The sequence below is a fragment of the Cherax quadricarinatus genome, chromosome 28, assembly GCF_038502225.1.
Source record: "Cherax quadricarinatus isolate ZL_2023a chromosome 28, ASM3850222v1, whole genome shotgun sequence".
NCBI lineage: Eukaryota > Metazoa > Arthropoda > Malacostraca > Decapoda > Parastacidae > Cherax > Cherax quadricarinatus.
In genome coordinates, this window is record NC_091319.1 from 18,434,504 (window position 1) to 18,451,631 (window position 17,128).

At 43.7% G+C, this 17,128-nt stretch overlaps 1 long non-coding RNA gene across 1 annotated transcript in view; it reads right to left on the reverse strand.

Moving 5' to 3' along the window:
* Positions 1-17,128, reverse strand: part of LOC138853327 (uncharacterized) — a 970,094-nt gene that overhangs the window by 32,005 nt on the left and 920,961 nt on the right. The window contains exon 8 of the long non-coding RNA XR_011392537.1: positions 3,027-3,091. This is a non-coding gene — a long non-coding RNA (uncharacterized lncRNA). The remainder of the gene's footprint in view (positions 1-3,026; positions 3,092-17,128) is intronic.

The following is a 17,128-nucleotide window of genomic DNA, read 5'->3' on the forward strand; positions in this document are numbered from 1 at the left end:
ACTACCCGAGTATACCTCCCTGGGTGGTTGCTGTCTACCAACCTACTACCCGAGTATACCTCCCTGGGTGGTTGCTGTCTACCAAGCTACTACCCGAGTATACGTCCCTGGGTGATTGCTGTCTACCAACCTACTACCCGAGTATACCTCCCTGGGTTTTTGCTCTCTACCAACCTACTATCCGAATATACCTTGCTGGATGGTTGCTGTCTACCAAACTACTACTTCGATGGCTGTCTACTAACATGCCTGTGAATGAACTGTGCATACATTCTATCTGATATATTTGCCGTGCCCTGAGGACCACTGCGAGGCCACCACCACCAACACAGCAGTAAAGAGAAGAGCAGCAACATCACTGGTCCACATCTTGTTTGGAAAGTTCTTCTGATCCAGGCTATCACTGTCCTGACCTTGACCACACTGCTCTCTTGCGACCTTTAAACATCACCACCTCTACCCATTAACATTCCTAGCCTTTTACCTGTCCCAGCCCTTCTATCCCTTCGGGAAGGTGGATGCCTTGATCATCCTGAAGGATTCTGGACTACAAGAACCTATCCTTCTCTTCCCATCTAACATGATTAACTTCAATTTTCCAGTCGCTATTTGGCCCTTATGAGTTTAAAACATTTCAAATCTCTTTCGTTCTCCACTGCAAGTGGCAGAATTCGATGAAATAACTTTCAAAACGAGCTTGGTGCCCGAGGGTATGGGGAAACTTCGCTTAGCTTCGGCTAACAGCCCATATTTATAGCAGGTCTAGTCTCGTGGTAAAGTACTGTGGACTCCGATACAGAGTTAGCAGGTTCGAGTCTTGCTGTGAACGTAGAGACAATGTAAATAATTTCGCCTGTTTACGAATTAAGCACACACACACACACATTATATATATATATATATATATATATATATATATATATATATATATATATATATATATATATATATATATATATATATATTTATTTATTTATTTTAACAAGTCGGTCGTCTCCCACCGAGGCAGGGTGACCCAAAAAAGAAAGAAAATCCCCAAAAAGAAAATACTTTCATCATCATTCAACACTTTCACCACACTCACACATTATCACTGTTTTTGCAGAGGTGCTCAGAATACAACAGTTTAGAAGTATATACGTATGAAGATACACAACATATCCCTCCAAACTGCTAATATCCCGAACCCCTCCTTCAGAGTGCAGGCATTGTACTTCCCATTTCCAGGACTCAAGTCCGGCTATATAAAAATAACCGGTTTCCCTGAATCCTTTCACTAAATATTACCCTGCTCACACTCCAACAGATCGTCAGGTCCCAAATACCATTCGTCTCCATTCACTCCTATCGAACACGCTCACGCACGCTTGCTGGAAGTCCAAGCCCCTCGCCCACAAAACCTCCCTTACCCCTTCCTTCCAACCTTTTCGAGGACGACCCCTACTCCGCCTTCCTTCCCCTACAGATTTAAATGCTCTCCATGTCATTCTACATTGATCCATTCTCTCTAAATGACCAAACCACCTCAACAACCCCTCTTCAGCCCTCTGACTAATACTTTTATTAACTCCACACCTTCTCCTAAGATATATATATATATATATATATATATATATATATATATATATATATATATATATATATATATATCTGACAAATGAATATCCATCTCATAACTGGTACCTGTCATCCCTGTACTGAGCACATTCCAATGTAGCCGTCTCACTGCACACGCTGTAGCCGTCTCACTGTATACACTGTAGTCGTCACACTGTTAGTAACAATGGGCGTGACTGCGACAATTTCAGTGTGTAGTGACAGTAACGAGAGACCCTGTAATTTAAAATGGACTCTCCTGTGTGTGTGTGTGTGTGTGTGTGTGTGTGTGTGTGTGTGTGTGTGTGTGTGAGAGAGAGAGAGAGAGAGAGAGAGAGAGAGAGAGAGAGAGAGAGAGAGAGAGAGAGAGAGAGAGAGAGATTGCGTGCGTTTGTGAGCGCGTTCGTATATACGCACGCGCGAGTAAGATTTACCTGTGACTGGTTCGAGGGGTTTCCTGACTGCAGCAGCCTGGATTTCGGCCAGGCCTCGCCACTGTGTGCCTGCCGAAGAACACTGTTGCTGTTCGAGACCCACTGGCCCACCTCCAGGTAAGCCTTCACTACAACAAAACGTGTACTTTGTCGTGAATGTAATAATAATAATAATAATAATTATTATTACTATTATAATCCTGGAAGAGGGCTAAACTCGCATGGATCACACAGCTCCTAGGGAATGGAAGGTCACCTGGAGGTTATTCCGGGGATCAACGCCCCCGCGGCCCGGTCCATGACCAGGCCTCCCGATGGATCAGGGCCTGATCAACTAGGCTGTTACTGCTGGCCGCACGCAGTCCAACGTACGAGCCACAGCCCGGCTGATCCGGCACTGACTTTAGGTATCTGTCCAGCTCTCTCTTGAAGGCAGCCAGGGGCTTATTGGCAATTCCCCTAATGCTTGATGGGAGGCTGTTGAACAGTCTTGGGCCCCGGACACTTATAGTGTTTTCCCTTAGTGTACCAAGGTCATAAGGTCACCCCTTCAAGGAACCTCGCAATAATAAACCAAAAATATATCCTTGGTAAGAGACACCCAGTACAAGACATTTTCACGTTTCGCTCTTTTTTTTCTCCCGTAACGTTTCGCTCTCTTTATCCTCTCAACATTTCGTTCAGAATTGAGCTTCATCAACAATAAATCAAAAAACCCAAAATAGTCAAAATTAAGACATTTCTCGGCATACTCTATCTACCTTCAGTCTACTCCATGAGGTCTCTCTCCCTGCGGCATGGTCCAAGACCAGACCCACTGACGAACTACAGCCCTGCTGATCCGGTACTGACTTTCGGTATCTGTGCAGTATCGGTCCAGCTCCCAGCCGGCAACACGCAGTTCGGCAAAGGCACTATTTGCCAGCCCGAACAAGTCTTCAAGAAAATCCTTTTCGACACAAATCCTGTCAACAGTAATCAACGTATGTACTCTACCTGAGTACTGGCTGCCTCCTGGGGTTGACGAGTGCGGGTACAGACACTGTCGGTGAGTGCAGATACTGCAAGAGAGAGAAACAAATTATGAGTGCATTAATTACTTTGATAATCATGACTTGAAATTAAAAAAAAAAAGTCACTCGCTGACATTTTTTTTTGGGGGGGGGGAGGAAGGGGGGGGGGGGAGGAAGGGGGGGAGGAAGGGGGGGAGGAAGGGGGGAGGAAGGGGGGGAGGAAGGGGGGGAGGAAGGGGGGGAATCCTGGTGGGTAATTTACACACACGTTACTATGTATGATAGTTCGTGTAACTGTATGTGTACCTGTACCTAAATATACTTAACATGGCAGGCCAGCTGGTTCGCATGGGCCTGTAACCCGCTAGCACAAACAGCCTGCCTGACCAAAAAATTATAATCATAAATACAGACGTAGGGAACATGAGAAACAGCCAACGTGAAGGTTATGTTCAGTATATTTAACTTCAATGCTCAGACAAAGACAGAGACCTGTGGAACATCATCCCTGGGAAGCACTTCCTACACCCACCACCAGTGTATGGCAAAGTTAAATGAACAAGGTTTGTGTAGAATGTGTCCCGCTGAGAAACTCGACGAAGATGCCAGATACTGAAGGGTAACGTAAGAGAGTATACAGAAAAAAACGAAGCTTCTGACTGCTCCAAAAATGAGTATATATGTCACAACACGGGAAACACAAGCGACACCGCGAGATTACATACACACCAGATACCAGACGGACGAAGCACAAAACTGAAAAAAAAATCCTAAATATTTCTACACATACGCAAATATCAAGTAAAAAAAACTAGAATTGGCCCACTACTCACAGGAGATTCATTCATACACTAATGACTAAAATGAAATTCTTATGTTATGTATTTAAATGCACTAAAGTTTCAAAGGCAATATCCAGCAAGCCACTAACTTACAGGGCAGCTGAGGACCCAGACAGTTTTTCCTAACCTATATCCAGCCTGCAAATTATATAACAGAGACATAAGCACAAATTCCCTAGAATTTAAGAAGGAAACAGAACACCATACCCCCGGCCGGGGGTATGGAGTTTTGAGACTATGACCGCGGGTTCAATCCCGGCCGGGGGTATGGTTTATTTGCAATCGTGTCATTACGATTTCTTGAGTCGAGTCAAACAGAACACATCCTCACACACATGAAACACCAGACCTTATTCACAGTACTTATTTTTTTATGAAATGCAAAATACTGTAAAACTAGCACAAGAATCAGTATTATTAAGGGATAAATCTTAAATCAATGTGGAAATCTCGGAGGACTTACAATGTATAGACACCACCACTTCTCTCCTCCAAACAAGGGCAGTAACACTTTGCCAAGACATTACTAATAGCGCACGTCACACAAATTTTTGAAAGCGTGGTTATATGACAGTTGCAAATATTATAAAAAAAAAGCATGACAAACAACCCAAGTCAACATGGACTTAGAATGGGAAGATCATGCTTGTTACATCTTCTAAACCATTACTACAAAATCCCCTAGTCTTTAGAAGATAACCAAATCACAGATTTGGAATATATGAACTTCACGACAGCATCTGGCAAATGCGATCATGGAGTGATAGCCCATAAAATATGGTCAACAGGCATAACAGGAAAAGTATAAAAACTGATATTCAACAGTAATAAATAGAACGCAGTATTAAACAGAGCAAAATCCAGCCTTTGCAAAAAAAATAAATAAATAAATAAAAAAAGTCCTGGCACCTACGTTTCTCATCCTCTTACAAAAAAAAAAAAAGGACATTACACAACTTTGTATCATCCTTTGTAGATATATGATTTTGGTACCATAAAAATGGCTTCGTTATAAGACATGTAAAATCTACAAGGAAATATCAACAGTGCTCCAGTGGGTAATATGGTTCAATGGTGACAAATTCCAACTCCTCAGACATGGAAACAATGAAGAACTCCAAAGAAACGCTGGATTCAAACACAGGAGGGCCATTTCACAGAATGAATGAAACATTTAAGAGTATTATAATAATGTCAGATGTCCTATCATTCAGAAAACTCTATGACGCGAAGGCCAACAAAAATTACAGGGTGGATAATGAGACATTCCAAAACAAGAGAAAACGCTAATGGTGATACAATTCAAATCACTAATGCTTTCTCGTTTAAAATATTGTTCAGTGTTGGCGACTTTGTTGAAGGCAGGAGAGAGATGGAGAAGACACTTAGAAACAGTTACTGGTCACAGAGTAAATTAAGCTACTGGGAATGTCTCGAAGTACAAGAATGCATTTTTTCTGGAGTTAAGAAGAGAGAGGTACCTGATACATACATACAATGAAGGCATTGAGGAACTGCTCTGAAATCATAACGAAGTGGTATGGGAGATATGTTAAGTGTAGAACAGACTCAGTAAAAAGCAGGGAAGCCGTGGACACAAACTGTGAGCATCTGTGATTCAAGAACTATCAGCAGCTATCAGAAACATTGCTGACACAAGTATATTAGTTTTCAAGAGGAAACTCGATCACTGCCTCCGACAAGCATTAGATCAACCAGACTGTGATAACTATTTGGGCCTGGCTGAACTGGCAGCCAAAATGAAGTAGGGCTGCGTTTCGTGACCAGAAATCTCGAAACTAGTCACAGGTATGTAAAGGACTAGATTCGTGTTGGTCATTCAGGATTGTTACGAATTAAAAATGTAACTGGGCTTCGTTTTGAGGTTTTCTACCTTCATAGCCCGGCCTAGGGCCAGGCTTCCCTGTTGATCACTTGTTCAACCAGGTTGTTGTTAACGACCTGCTGGCCTACAACCATTACAGCCAGGTTGATCTACCACATGCTGGTAGTACTTAAACAGTTTCTTGAAAGCTTCTACACTTGTTTCAGCAATATTTCTAACATCTGCTGGTGGCTGGAATACTGCTGTACATTAACATCTCCATTCAAAGCAGGTGAAATCGCAGATCTAGAGAGTGTACAGAGATCCTTTACTGCACGTGTAAGTTATGTCAAACACCTTAACTACTGGGAACGCTTGGAAGCACTTGACTTGTACTCGTTGGAACGCAGGAGGGAGAGATATATCATAATCTACACTTGGAAAATCTTGGAAGGAATGGTCCCAAATCTGCACAAAGAAATCACTCCCTACGAAAGTAAAAGACTGGGCAGGCGATGCAAAATGCCCCCAATAAAAAGTAGGGGCGCCATTGGTACACTAAGGGAAAACACCATAAGTGTCCGGGGCCCAAAACTATTTAACAGCCTCCCATCAAGCATTAGGGGAATTGCCAATAAACCCCTGGCTGCCTTCAAGAGAGAGCTGGACAGATACCTAAAGTCAGTGCCGGATCAGCCGGGCTGTGGCTCGTACGTTGGACTGCGTGCGGCCAGCAGTAACAGCCTAGTTGATCAGGCCCTGATCCATCGGGAGGCCAGGTCATGGACCGGGCCGCGGGGGCGTTGATCCCCGGAATAACCTCCAGGTAACCTCCAGGTGGCAGGTCACAAGTCTTGGGCCACGGATGTTGATACAGTGATCCCTTATTGTGACCGTTATGCTCTTAGTTTCTCACTGGGTCTTTACACTGCCTTGTATGTCCCTCACTCCAGTACATTAAGAATGTGCAGACTTGGGACCAGACCCTCAAGTATCTTCCATGCATAAATTACCATATATCATTTTCTTCCTCACTATATTATTATAATCAAGGGGGAAGCGCTAAACCCGGAGGATTATACAGCGCCTGGGGGGGGGATGTGGAAGGCATTCAGGCTTAATTCGGGGAACTGGAGCACAGATCCAATTCCCTAAATCAAGAGCCCCTCACCAACATCAAGGAACCTTCCTTGAGGGGTTCCTCACTACAGAAAGTACATAGCAAGTTCTTGTAGGCTTCCCTAGTAATTTAATTTATTATAGGGGCAACAGACATTATTATTATTATTATTAATTATTATTATTCACGCTAAATCAGTAGGGTCCATACAACACTTTGGTAATGGGACCTAATTAAGTTTGATCCAAGGAAGAATTGTTTACTCTCAATTTCTTGAATCAAGAGCCTATATTCAACATGAACTACGCTATAAAATTATGTTAGGAAAACGAAACAAAAAAGAAATAGCCTCGTAATAAACAGAAAGAAGGCAAATTTAAGCTATATCTATCCTGTGATGTACCTGTGACCGGTACTGAGGGTTTATCTGCCCTACAAGAAGTCTGGCCTGAGGCAAAGTTTCCTTGTAAACTGATCAATCAGGCTGTTGTAGGAGCGACCACGAAAATCCTTTTCTGTATGATCCATAAGCGTTTAATGCTGAATGGGAGTAAATTTTTTCATAATTTTTGTCTTCAGGGAAGTGCTAAACGCGTACGAGTCATACAAATCTTGGTTAATGGGAGACACGAGGAAAACAGGTCCAATTCCTTGGATGAAGAGCCCCTCACTGGCCTCTAGGCACCTCCCTCGAGCGTGGGGAAAGAGGGGGGGTACGGACCTACAGCCATCACAGGCTAGCTGATCAAGCACCTGGAGAACGTAGCCTATGGTAGATAGCTAATAATAGTCAATGACCTACATGTTAATAGTAAAAGCCTTGTTAGACCCACCACCACCACCACCTCCACCAGCAGTTGACCATCATACAAACTACAGTTACTCGTTTATCACTTAATTCCTTGTGGTATGTGATTGCCAGAAAGTAATGACCAGTCTGACACTTGCAGACACTTGCCGCCATGAGGAGGTCCAAAACTGCATCAACAGCATCCACCAAACACGAGGAAAAGGGAGAAAACAAGCATTAGAAAGAGACCAAATTTACAGAGCAAAGATTTTAGGTCAAGGAATTAGTCAAGTCTGTCTGGCAAATCTTGCACCTCCCCTCTCTCTCTCCCCATCCCCCCATTATCCCCCCCCCAGTCTCGCCCACACCACACTCCTTATTTTCTTCACATGACTTTTCCATTCCACCAATAAATATCAGCTTTGTTATTGCAAATTTTCAATCGGAAAGCATTAGAAAGTCAATATCACACTGGTAGTGAAGGGCGAGAAGTGAGTCATAGCGTTGATTTCCCTATGGAACTGGATAAATACCTCAGATTGGTAACTTGATGGCAGCACATACCAGTGGAGTGTTGCCCGCTTGCCCAGGCTTTATTAGACATTGCGCGCTTCTTACACCGCCATTTCTTCATTTACATTCACCTACGATACCCAGATAGATTGAGATAAAGTTCACGGAATTATTAGTAGTAAAGGCAGAGAGTGTAAGTAATGAGAAGTGAAACGGCTGAGGAGCGAGGGAGATGGCAGCCTCCCTGGGAGATGATTGCCAATGTGGCTGGAGCTTTACAACACTAAGAGTTCCTTGCCACTTTTCACAATGATTCTACTTTCTTTCTGGGGGAAGAGAAAAAAAAAGGGCATTTAATGCCGTTTTTCATTTCTCCAACTACAAAATCTCTTCGACTATAAACTAATAATAAAACTGCTTGTAATGAGAAACTGGATGCAAGAGGCAATGTTTACGAGATAATAACTGTGTTTAGGGCCTAATGAGATGGGAGACTGGGAGATCTGGCAACGTTCCACTGCAAATAAACCGCTAAAGTTACCAATGTTATTTGATAGAAATTCTTTCCTAATTAAATTCCGCATATTGAGTATCTCATCGCAAGAATTGTTAATGCCGGAGAGCACTAGTAACGTCAGTAGCTAAGAGATATGAAGCATCGTAAGACACTAGGACCGGCCTAATTATTAACTCCGTTATAAAAAGTGCCTTTAATGTGAAGTATGTCAAAATTCCTGTTTTTTTTTTTTTCAAATTTGCAAAATTAGCTCGAAATGCATTCTCGGTGTCTGCATTTAATAGGGAATTATGTGGCGTTTGTGGAAGAGGAGGTAGATGGTAGGGATGAGGGGGGGTAGATGGGTGACTGAGTAGAACAGACAGGAGGAAAGGAAGGGAAGAGAGGGGAAAGGGAGGAGACGGGTAGAGAGTGGAGGGGCGGGGAAAGGAGACGACTGAGGAGGGGAAGAGCGGGGGTATGGCCTGGTGGGGGAGGATAGAAGAATGGGGGGAGGGGGCTAGCGAACGGTGGATGTGAGAGTCCGCAGAGTGTTTGGATTGGCGTGCAGCATTCTTCACATACCAGCATGGTACACACACGTACCCAGACACGTACGCATGCACGCACCCACTCACGCACGCAGCGCGACTACTACAGGACATCTCGACCGTGCGTACGCCCGCAAGAGAGGAGGAAAATTGGGTAAGGAAGCAAGTGATATAAAGCTGAGAAAGTAATGACTAATTACCACGGCGAATGACATGGAAATAAAGTTCGTAGATACAAGGAAGTATCTTCAGTGATAACATTAGTTAGTAGATTCTGTGGGAACATTACTACAAACTTGCCACATATAGGAAGATATCTTCAGTGGGAACACGAAGATAGCAGAACTGAGGGGTGACACACTACACCACCACCTACACATTATGCACGAAGGTCAAAGATATGATAAACGCTCAAATGAGATAAATACTAAGTGGTGAAACATATTAAATAAGAAAGGAGGAACACTACAGCAGGCCACACCATGAGGCCTGGTCTCAGACCAGGCCGCGGGGGCGTTGACCCCCGAAATCCTCTCCAGGTAAACTCGGGTAACTCCAGGCCTAGTGACCCATACAAGGCAGGTTCTCCACCATCTTCCTGGTAGTTTCGAGAGTCACTGCCCTCGAAACCAGTGGGTCACTGCCCTCGAAACCAGTGGGTCACTGCCTACTAGTCCACGATTCACGGTTGCCAGCTTTATCAGTCAATTTGTTCCAGCAGCATGCAGTCCAACACAAGTAACCACAGCCTGACTCATCAGGAGGAATTTCCCAGGTTTCCTCTCTAAGGTGATTATTTGTGTGCTGGTATTTATACATAAACAGAGGTCATCACCAGCCTGATCGATCCGATCAGTAACCAGGTCTGCTTTGAGACTGGGCCGCGGGGGCGATGACCCACAAATTCGTCTTTAAGTAACCTTCAGGTAAGCCCTGCGTTTCACAGGGGGTACAGATTATAACCACACGCAAACTCAAATACACGATTCAAACATACCAAAGACTTAAACATATCCAAGACTGCCAAGAGTATTTTCTACTACCACGCGCAAACTGACTGGCACACACTGCCTCAACAGGGAAACACAGACAACTCTAAGTTACCTGTAGTAAGTTCCAGGGGTCACTGCCCCCGCGGCTCGGTCCCAAACCAGACGACTTGGTTGCTGATAACAATGTTAACTGAAGTCCCGCCTGCAAAGGCAGTGAATCTGAAAGAGGATACCGTGTGGTTCACTAGTATCTGAAGTTTACCTGAAGGCAGTTTCAGGTGTCAACGCCCCCGCGGCAAGCTCCCAGAAAAGAGTCTCACTCACAAGGATTCGTCCTCTATTGTGTAGAAGCCCAAGAGCTAGTTTCCTTGCGGCCCTGCTGACCCCGCCCACCTAACAGGAAAAAAAAATAGGTACCTGTGTGTTAGCTGACTGTTGTGGGTCGCATCCAGGAAAAAATGTTCTACAGACTACTGTACTTGCTGGAATTAAATATCCTGTGTAAGACAATACTGTAGTACTGTGTGTAAGACACTACAGTACCTGCTGGAAGTAAACAGTGTTGAGTAAGAGGTATCCGTGTACCTAATATTTAAAAAATGCTTTCTTTGCCGCAGTATACTCAGGTATACCCCCAGGTATATTGTCAATATTGTTCTTTATTATAATTATACAATGATGGAGACGCGCTAAACTCTCTAGAGTGATAGAGCGTCTGGGGAATGGGCGGTAATAAGGTTTGATACAAAGAGAAGAAGTAACCCCAGATCTTTGGACTGGGAGCCCTAGAAGAGACCTTCGTTCCTAACTCATTTATTACTCTTCCGTGTCCTGTGTGATGATACTTTAATAAATATAGAGAAGGCGGAGAGGATTTCTACCTGGAGTCTACCGGGAGGGCATTCCAGGGATCAACGCCCCCGCGGCCCGGTCCACGACCAGGCCTCCCGGTGGATCAGGACCTGATCAACCAGGCTTGGAGAGTGATGAAGGAAGGTTTAGAGTAGGAAGAGGTGAGGAGAAGGGGAGTACTCACCTATTTGTGGTTGCAGGGGTCGAGTCCTAGCTCCTGGCCCCGCCAGGAATGGGGGTGACTGTGGGGGTGTGGAGGGGTAGGTGGTCGTATTGGGCGGACGGAGGTAGTTGGAGTCGTTGCTTAGTAGTGGTGAAGGAGATAAAGGGGGATAGAGGGGAATGTTATTTATTTTTTGAACTAAAATTGGATACATCAGTAATGTATCACTACACTAGTCTATATGATAGTTACACTTGGAACAAGAACTAGCTAATATTTCTCTCTCATATTCTATCAGGCAGGAAGGGACTCATACAAGTGTTGAAATGTGTTAGTCCGAGCTGGGAGACTTCAGTAATGAGGATATCAAGTATTCCAGTAAAGGTTCATCAGCTTCCTCTGCTGCAACACATCTGCAACTCAAAGTGAGGGCAAGGAAAACTATACATAGGAAGCAGGAGGGAAAAGAAAACTATGGAAGACTATGGATAACATATTTCTAACTACACATCAGTATAAAATAATTTAGAATCATTATATGTCTACGAACATATGACAGTAATAGCTTCAAAAAGTTGAGTAATGGGAAAGGTGGAATGGGGGTTAAATTGGTATAACCTGGAGTCTTCTTTCATTCAGAGGTGGTTACGTCAAGAAAGAGTGGCTCCAATTATTTGGATCAATAGTCCTTCACCGGTATCAAGGAAGCCCTCGTCCCTTCCTTAGGGTGTATTGTTCAATGCCTTGAAGAAATATTATCTACAATCTCGCCCCAAACATCACCTTTAGGGAGGTAGACTGGACTGTGTCGTAGAACACAGACTTACTGACACTACTGTTTGTCCATCTGCTGTGCATGACCTGGTCAGCGACCACTCTGCCCTTCTAAGCACATACACCATAAATGATGTCAAGCCACTGCCCTTTCTTAGAAATGTCATCAACATCCCTGAAAACCTGCACATGCACTTCAAATATATACACATGGTATGAGACACATAGTATGAGGTACACTCCTTCATTAATATGAATGCACAATAAGATCATGTTACTGCCATGAACTATCAACACAAGTATAACTAACTAGCTGCGCTTTAACTAAGGAGCAGCAGCGAGGGTGGACAACTAGAACAACTCACAGATAAGAGCCCACTAGGGGTGAGGGGAAAGCGGGGATAGTTGAAGAATTGATGGGGGAGAGGAAATAGCTACAAAGAGAAAAAATGCTGGGGCTAAACCCAGCAGCAGCAGCACTGAATCACTACTTCGAACTCAGCACGAGAACGTCAATGAACCGACAGAAATACCAACACTGCAGAACACCCGACTATCACTTTCTCAAAGCAAACCGCGAGTTCAGGGAATTAAAAGAGCAAGTATAGAGCCAGATTGGATACTGATAAATTAGACATGTGCAACACTTGGGTATCTTTATAGTGGAAAAGTTTTGCTACACAGGGGCTTCATCAGTCCAATACAAAGAAAAATGGTGAAGATCAAAAGGAGCTTGAGGTCATCAGTCCCTCAGCCTGGGGTCGATGTAATCAGTCCATTAATCATGACTGATTACATCGACTCCAGACGGAGGGACTGATTACCTCAAACTGCTCCTGATCTTCACCTTTCTTTTCTGCATAGCACCAATGAAGCCACTGTGCAGAGAAACGTTTCCACAATAAAGATAGCAGTGTTGCACACGTGTCTAATTTACCAACCTGTCGGTTCTCTGAACCATTTAGCTACATATTGGATACTGTTGCACGCTTACAGCACTTTTTAATAACAGCATGGGCCACTGCAGATCTGGAGAATGTAGAACCTTCACTGCCACCATAAACGAAGGCCCTCAAACTATACTCCTTAGTACGTAGGCGAGAAACATGCATCATAATCTTCACTTTCAATAATTCTCAAAGGACCAGTCCCAAATCTACACACCCACACACAAATAACTCCCTATGAAAGAGGAGGCTTGCCAGACAGTGCAAAATAACCATGAAAAGCAGGTATGCCATTAATACACTAAGAGCTAACTCATTAAGTGTAAAAGGGACCAAGACTTCTTTTAAGCTCTTCATACATAAGGAGAATTGCCAATAAACTTCTGGCTATCTTCAAGCGAGAACCTGAAAGGTACATTAAATAAGTTCCTGTGGTGCATATGTGCGGCTAGCATCAACAGTCTGAGTGATCAGGCCATACATCTGGCCTAGGACTGGGCGGTGGGGGCGCTGATCCCCCGGAACACACACTAGGTAGAATCCAGAAGAGACGGTGTCGATACAGAGCATATGACAAGTGTGGGAGGGCCAACCATCGTCACCAGGTAGACCAACATGCAGGTGACTGGAACATACAAGGCTTCCCTCACAACATTCAACTTCACCTGGCCAACACAAACAAACTGGTATCAGCAGGAATCTCAAAATTTGTTTGAGAGCAGATAGTGTAGATGACACTCATTATATTAAACACCCGCTGAGACGATGATAGGGGATTTACAGGGGGGTGGCCCCCGGCACGGGCCATTTAAAGATGGCGACCCGTCTTAGGCTCCCCGTTGGGGGGAGAGGCACAGGTTTACTTTGGGCGGAGGTTCTCAACCACGGGGAATTCCTCCCATGGGAGGAATTTTAGGGTATTTCAGGGGGAAATGTTAAGAAATTAGTTATGAATATAATAAAAAGCTTTTATTCAAGTTTTAAAATCCATCAATATTTTCTATTACTATTAAATTTGTAAAAGTCGACCACAAAAAAAAAAAAAAAAAATACAGGTAAATGTATTATATAGGAAAAACAAAAGATTTCGATATTATATGAACATTATTTGGAATGCACCTTTTGAGTCAGACAATTTTGGGAAGGTTTTCCCACTTTCCCAAGATTGTCTGACACCATGGTCTTTGTGTAGAGCTCTTGAGGGAGCCACTTGCAGGCTGGCAGGCTACTCTACTCCTCGACGCCTTCACAGCTGGAAGCAACGATTGTGGCCTCGACATGTTCACGAACAAGGCAAAATCTAATTTCCAAATGCAGGCATTGAAAATCTGCCACCTTTCCTAGTTAATCACAGAGAGACAGTTCTGTGAACATCGTCAATACTTAGAAGGCGCACTGAAAGAACTATTTAAACCCCTTAGAACACTAGCAGGAAGAAACACTGGCATCAGTGATAAACAAGGTCATGAGAATAAGTCTTAGAGCTACAATATGCACTAGAATAATAAACACGAGGGAAGAACTGAAGCTTCCTACTTTATCTGAAAGAATAGTAGAGTTAAACACAACCTTCCGTGTTAGGATAATGGAAGACCCGACGTCGTCAGCACGGCTCATATCTACGACATGCCAGACAGTCGACCTTCTACTGAAGACACATACCAGACAGTGTCAACAACAGTTATACACTAATTACCTCAAGGTAAATATGACTAATCAAACTGAACATCCTTATTAAATGTCATACATCTGTCAACAGCATCCCCATACTAAGTACTCAGCGTATGGATACCGTACACTGGCATTAATAACATTGATAATACACTCCTAAAGACAACAGTGTGACTAACCATGGTTCACCTCAGCAGACTACAGGCCGCAATGCGGCAGCCTGCAAAATACACTGAGGAAATGTGTCATGGACCGGACTGCGGGGGCGGTGACCCCCCCGAAGGCAGACTTCAGGTTAGTGTGTGTGTGTGTGTGTGTGTGTGTGTGTGTGTGTGTGTGTGTGTGTGTGTGTGTGTGTGTGTGTGTGTGTGTGTGTGTGTGTGTGTGTGTGCGTGCGTGTGTAAGCAACAAGTTGTAGATAAAAACACGAAAGTGGGGAGATGGATCTTCAACTTCCTAACAAATCGAACACAAAGAGTAGTGGTCAACAGAGTTAAATCGGAGGCTGCCATAGTGAAGAGCTCTGTTCCACAAGGCACAGTACTCGTCCCCATCTTATTCCTCATCCTCATAACAGACATAAACAGAGATATACACCACAGCACCGTATCATCCTTTGCGGATGATACTAGGATCTGCATGAGGCTGTCATCTGCTGAGGACGCGGTTAACCTCCAAGAAGACAAACAAAGTTTTCCAGTGGGCAGCCGTAAACAATATGATGTTCAATGAGGACAAATTCCAACTACTCCATTATGGAAAACTGGAGGAGATAATAACTAGAACAGAGTATACTACTGACTCCAGCCATACAATAGAGCGGAAAAATAATGTAAGGGACCTGGGAGTAGTAATGTCTGAGGATCTCACTTTCAAGGATCACAACAGTGCCACGATCGCACGTGCAAAGAAAATGATAGGATGGATAATGAGAACTTTCAAAACGAGAGATGCCAAGCCCATGATGATCCTTTTCAAATCACTTGTTCTCTCTAGGCTGGAATACTGCTGTACATTAACATCTCCATTCAAAGCAGGTGAAATCGCAGATCTAGAGAGTGTACAGAGATCCTTTACTGCACGAGAGGGGTTTCTTGCAGTTCTTAATGAAAACAGAGTTCCACGAGTCTGGGCCCGTGGCTGAGTGCATAGGCATGTTGTCAATGGCTTTTTCGAAATCTATCGAAGTTAGGGTAATGTCGGAAATCTGGCATACATTTATGGAGTTTTGAGGCTCATTCATGAAGAAATCATTTGGGTCGTCAATCCTCAGACCGATTAGTGGTTCACTAAACACAGAGTCGTACTGGGATTTCAATATTTCACTCATTTCCTTGTTGTCATCTGTGTAAGTCCCATCCTGTCTGAGTAAGGGCCCGATACTAGATGTGGTATTTGCCTTGTTTTTGGCATATGAAAAGAAATATTTTGAATTTCTTTCAATTTCACTAATAGCTTTAAGCTCCTCCTGCCTCTCCTGGTTCCTGTAAGAGTCATTTAGCTTAAGTTCGATAGTTTCCACTTCCCTGGTCAGTGCCTCCTTTCGTGTATCAGATATTCTAGCACTCCTGAGGAGCTCAGTGACTCTTCGTCGTCTTCTGTAGAGGGAGCGTCTTTTTCTCTCCAGTTTACCCCTGCTCTTCTTCTTTCTTAGGGGAATATGCCTAGAACATGCTTTGGCTACCAGGAAGTTGATCCTTTCAAGGCACTGGTTTGGATCCATGTCATTTAAGACATCTTCCCAACATGTTTCGTTTAGGACATGGTTTACCTGGTCCCAGTTGATGTTCTTGTTGTTGAAATTGTATTTTGTGAAGACACCTTCACAGGTACATGCATTCTGCTGTTCAGGACCCCTATGCATGTACATCTGGACTTCGATTAGATTGTGATCTGAATTAGTTGTTTTTGATATTCTTATGTCTCTTATCAGGTCCTCATTATTTGTGAAGATAAGGTCAAGTGTGTTTTCTAGTCTTGTTGGCTCCACTATCTGCTGGCTTAAGGTGTGTTTTTCGCAGAGACTTAGTAGCTCTTGTGTGTGTGACCTTTCATCTGCGCTACCTCCGGGGATTGTTTCAGCTATAACATTATTTGCTACATTCTTCCATTTTGTATGCCTTAGGTTGAAATCACCAAGCAGTAAGATGTTTGGGGATGGAGCTGGAAGGTTTTCCAAACAGTAATCGATTTTCAGTAGCTGTTCCTTGAACTGTTGTGAGGTTGCATCTGGTGGCTTGTATACAACCACAATGACTAGGTTTTGGTTCTCGATCTTTAGTGATAGAACTTCAACTACCTCATTTGTGGTGTTCAGCAACTCCGTGCAGATAAGGGACTCTTTGACATACAGGCCAACCCCTCCTTGTTGCCTGTTTTTTCTGTCGCATCTAAAAAGGTTGTAACCACTAATCCATATTTCACTGTCAAAGTGATCTTTTGTGTGAGTCTCTGTGAAGGCTGCAAACATTGCATTAGACTCCACTAGAAGTCCACTGATAAAAGGTATTTTGTTGTTGGTGGATGGCTTAAGGCCCTGTATATTAGCA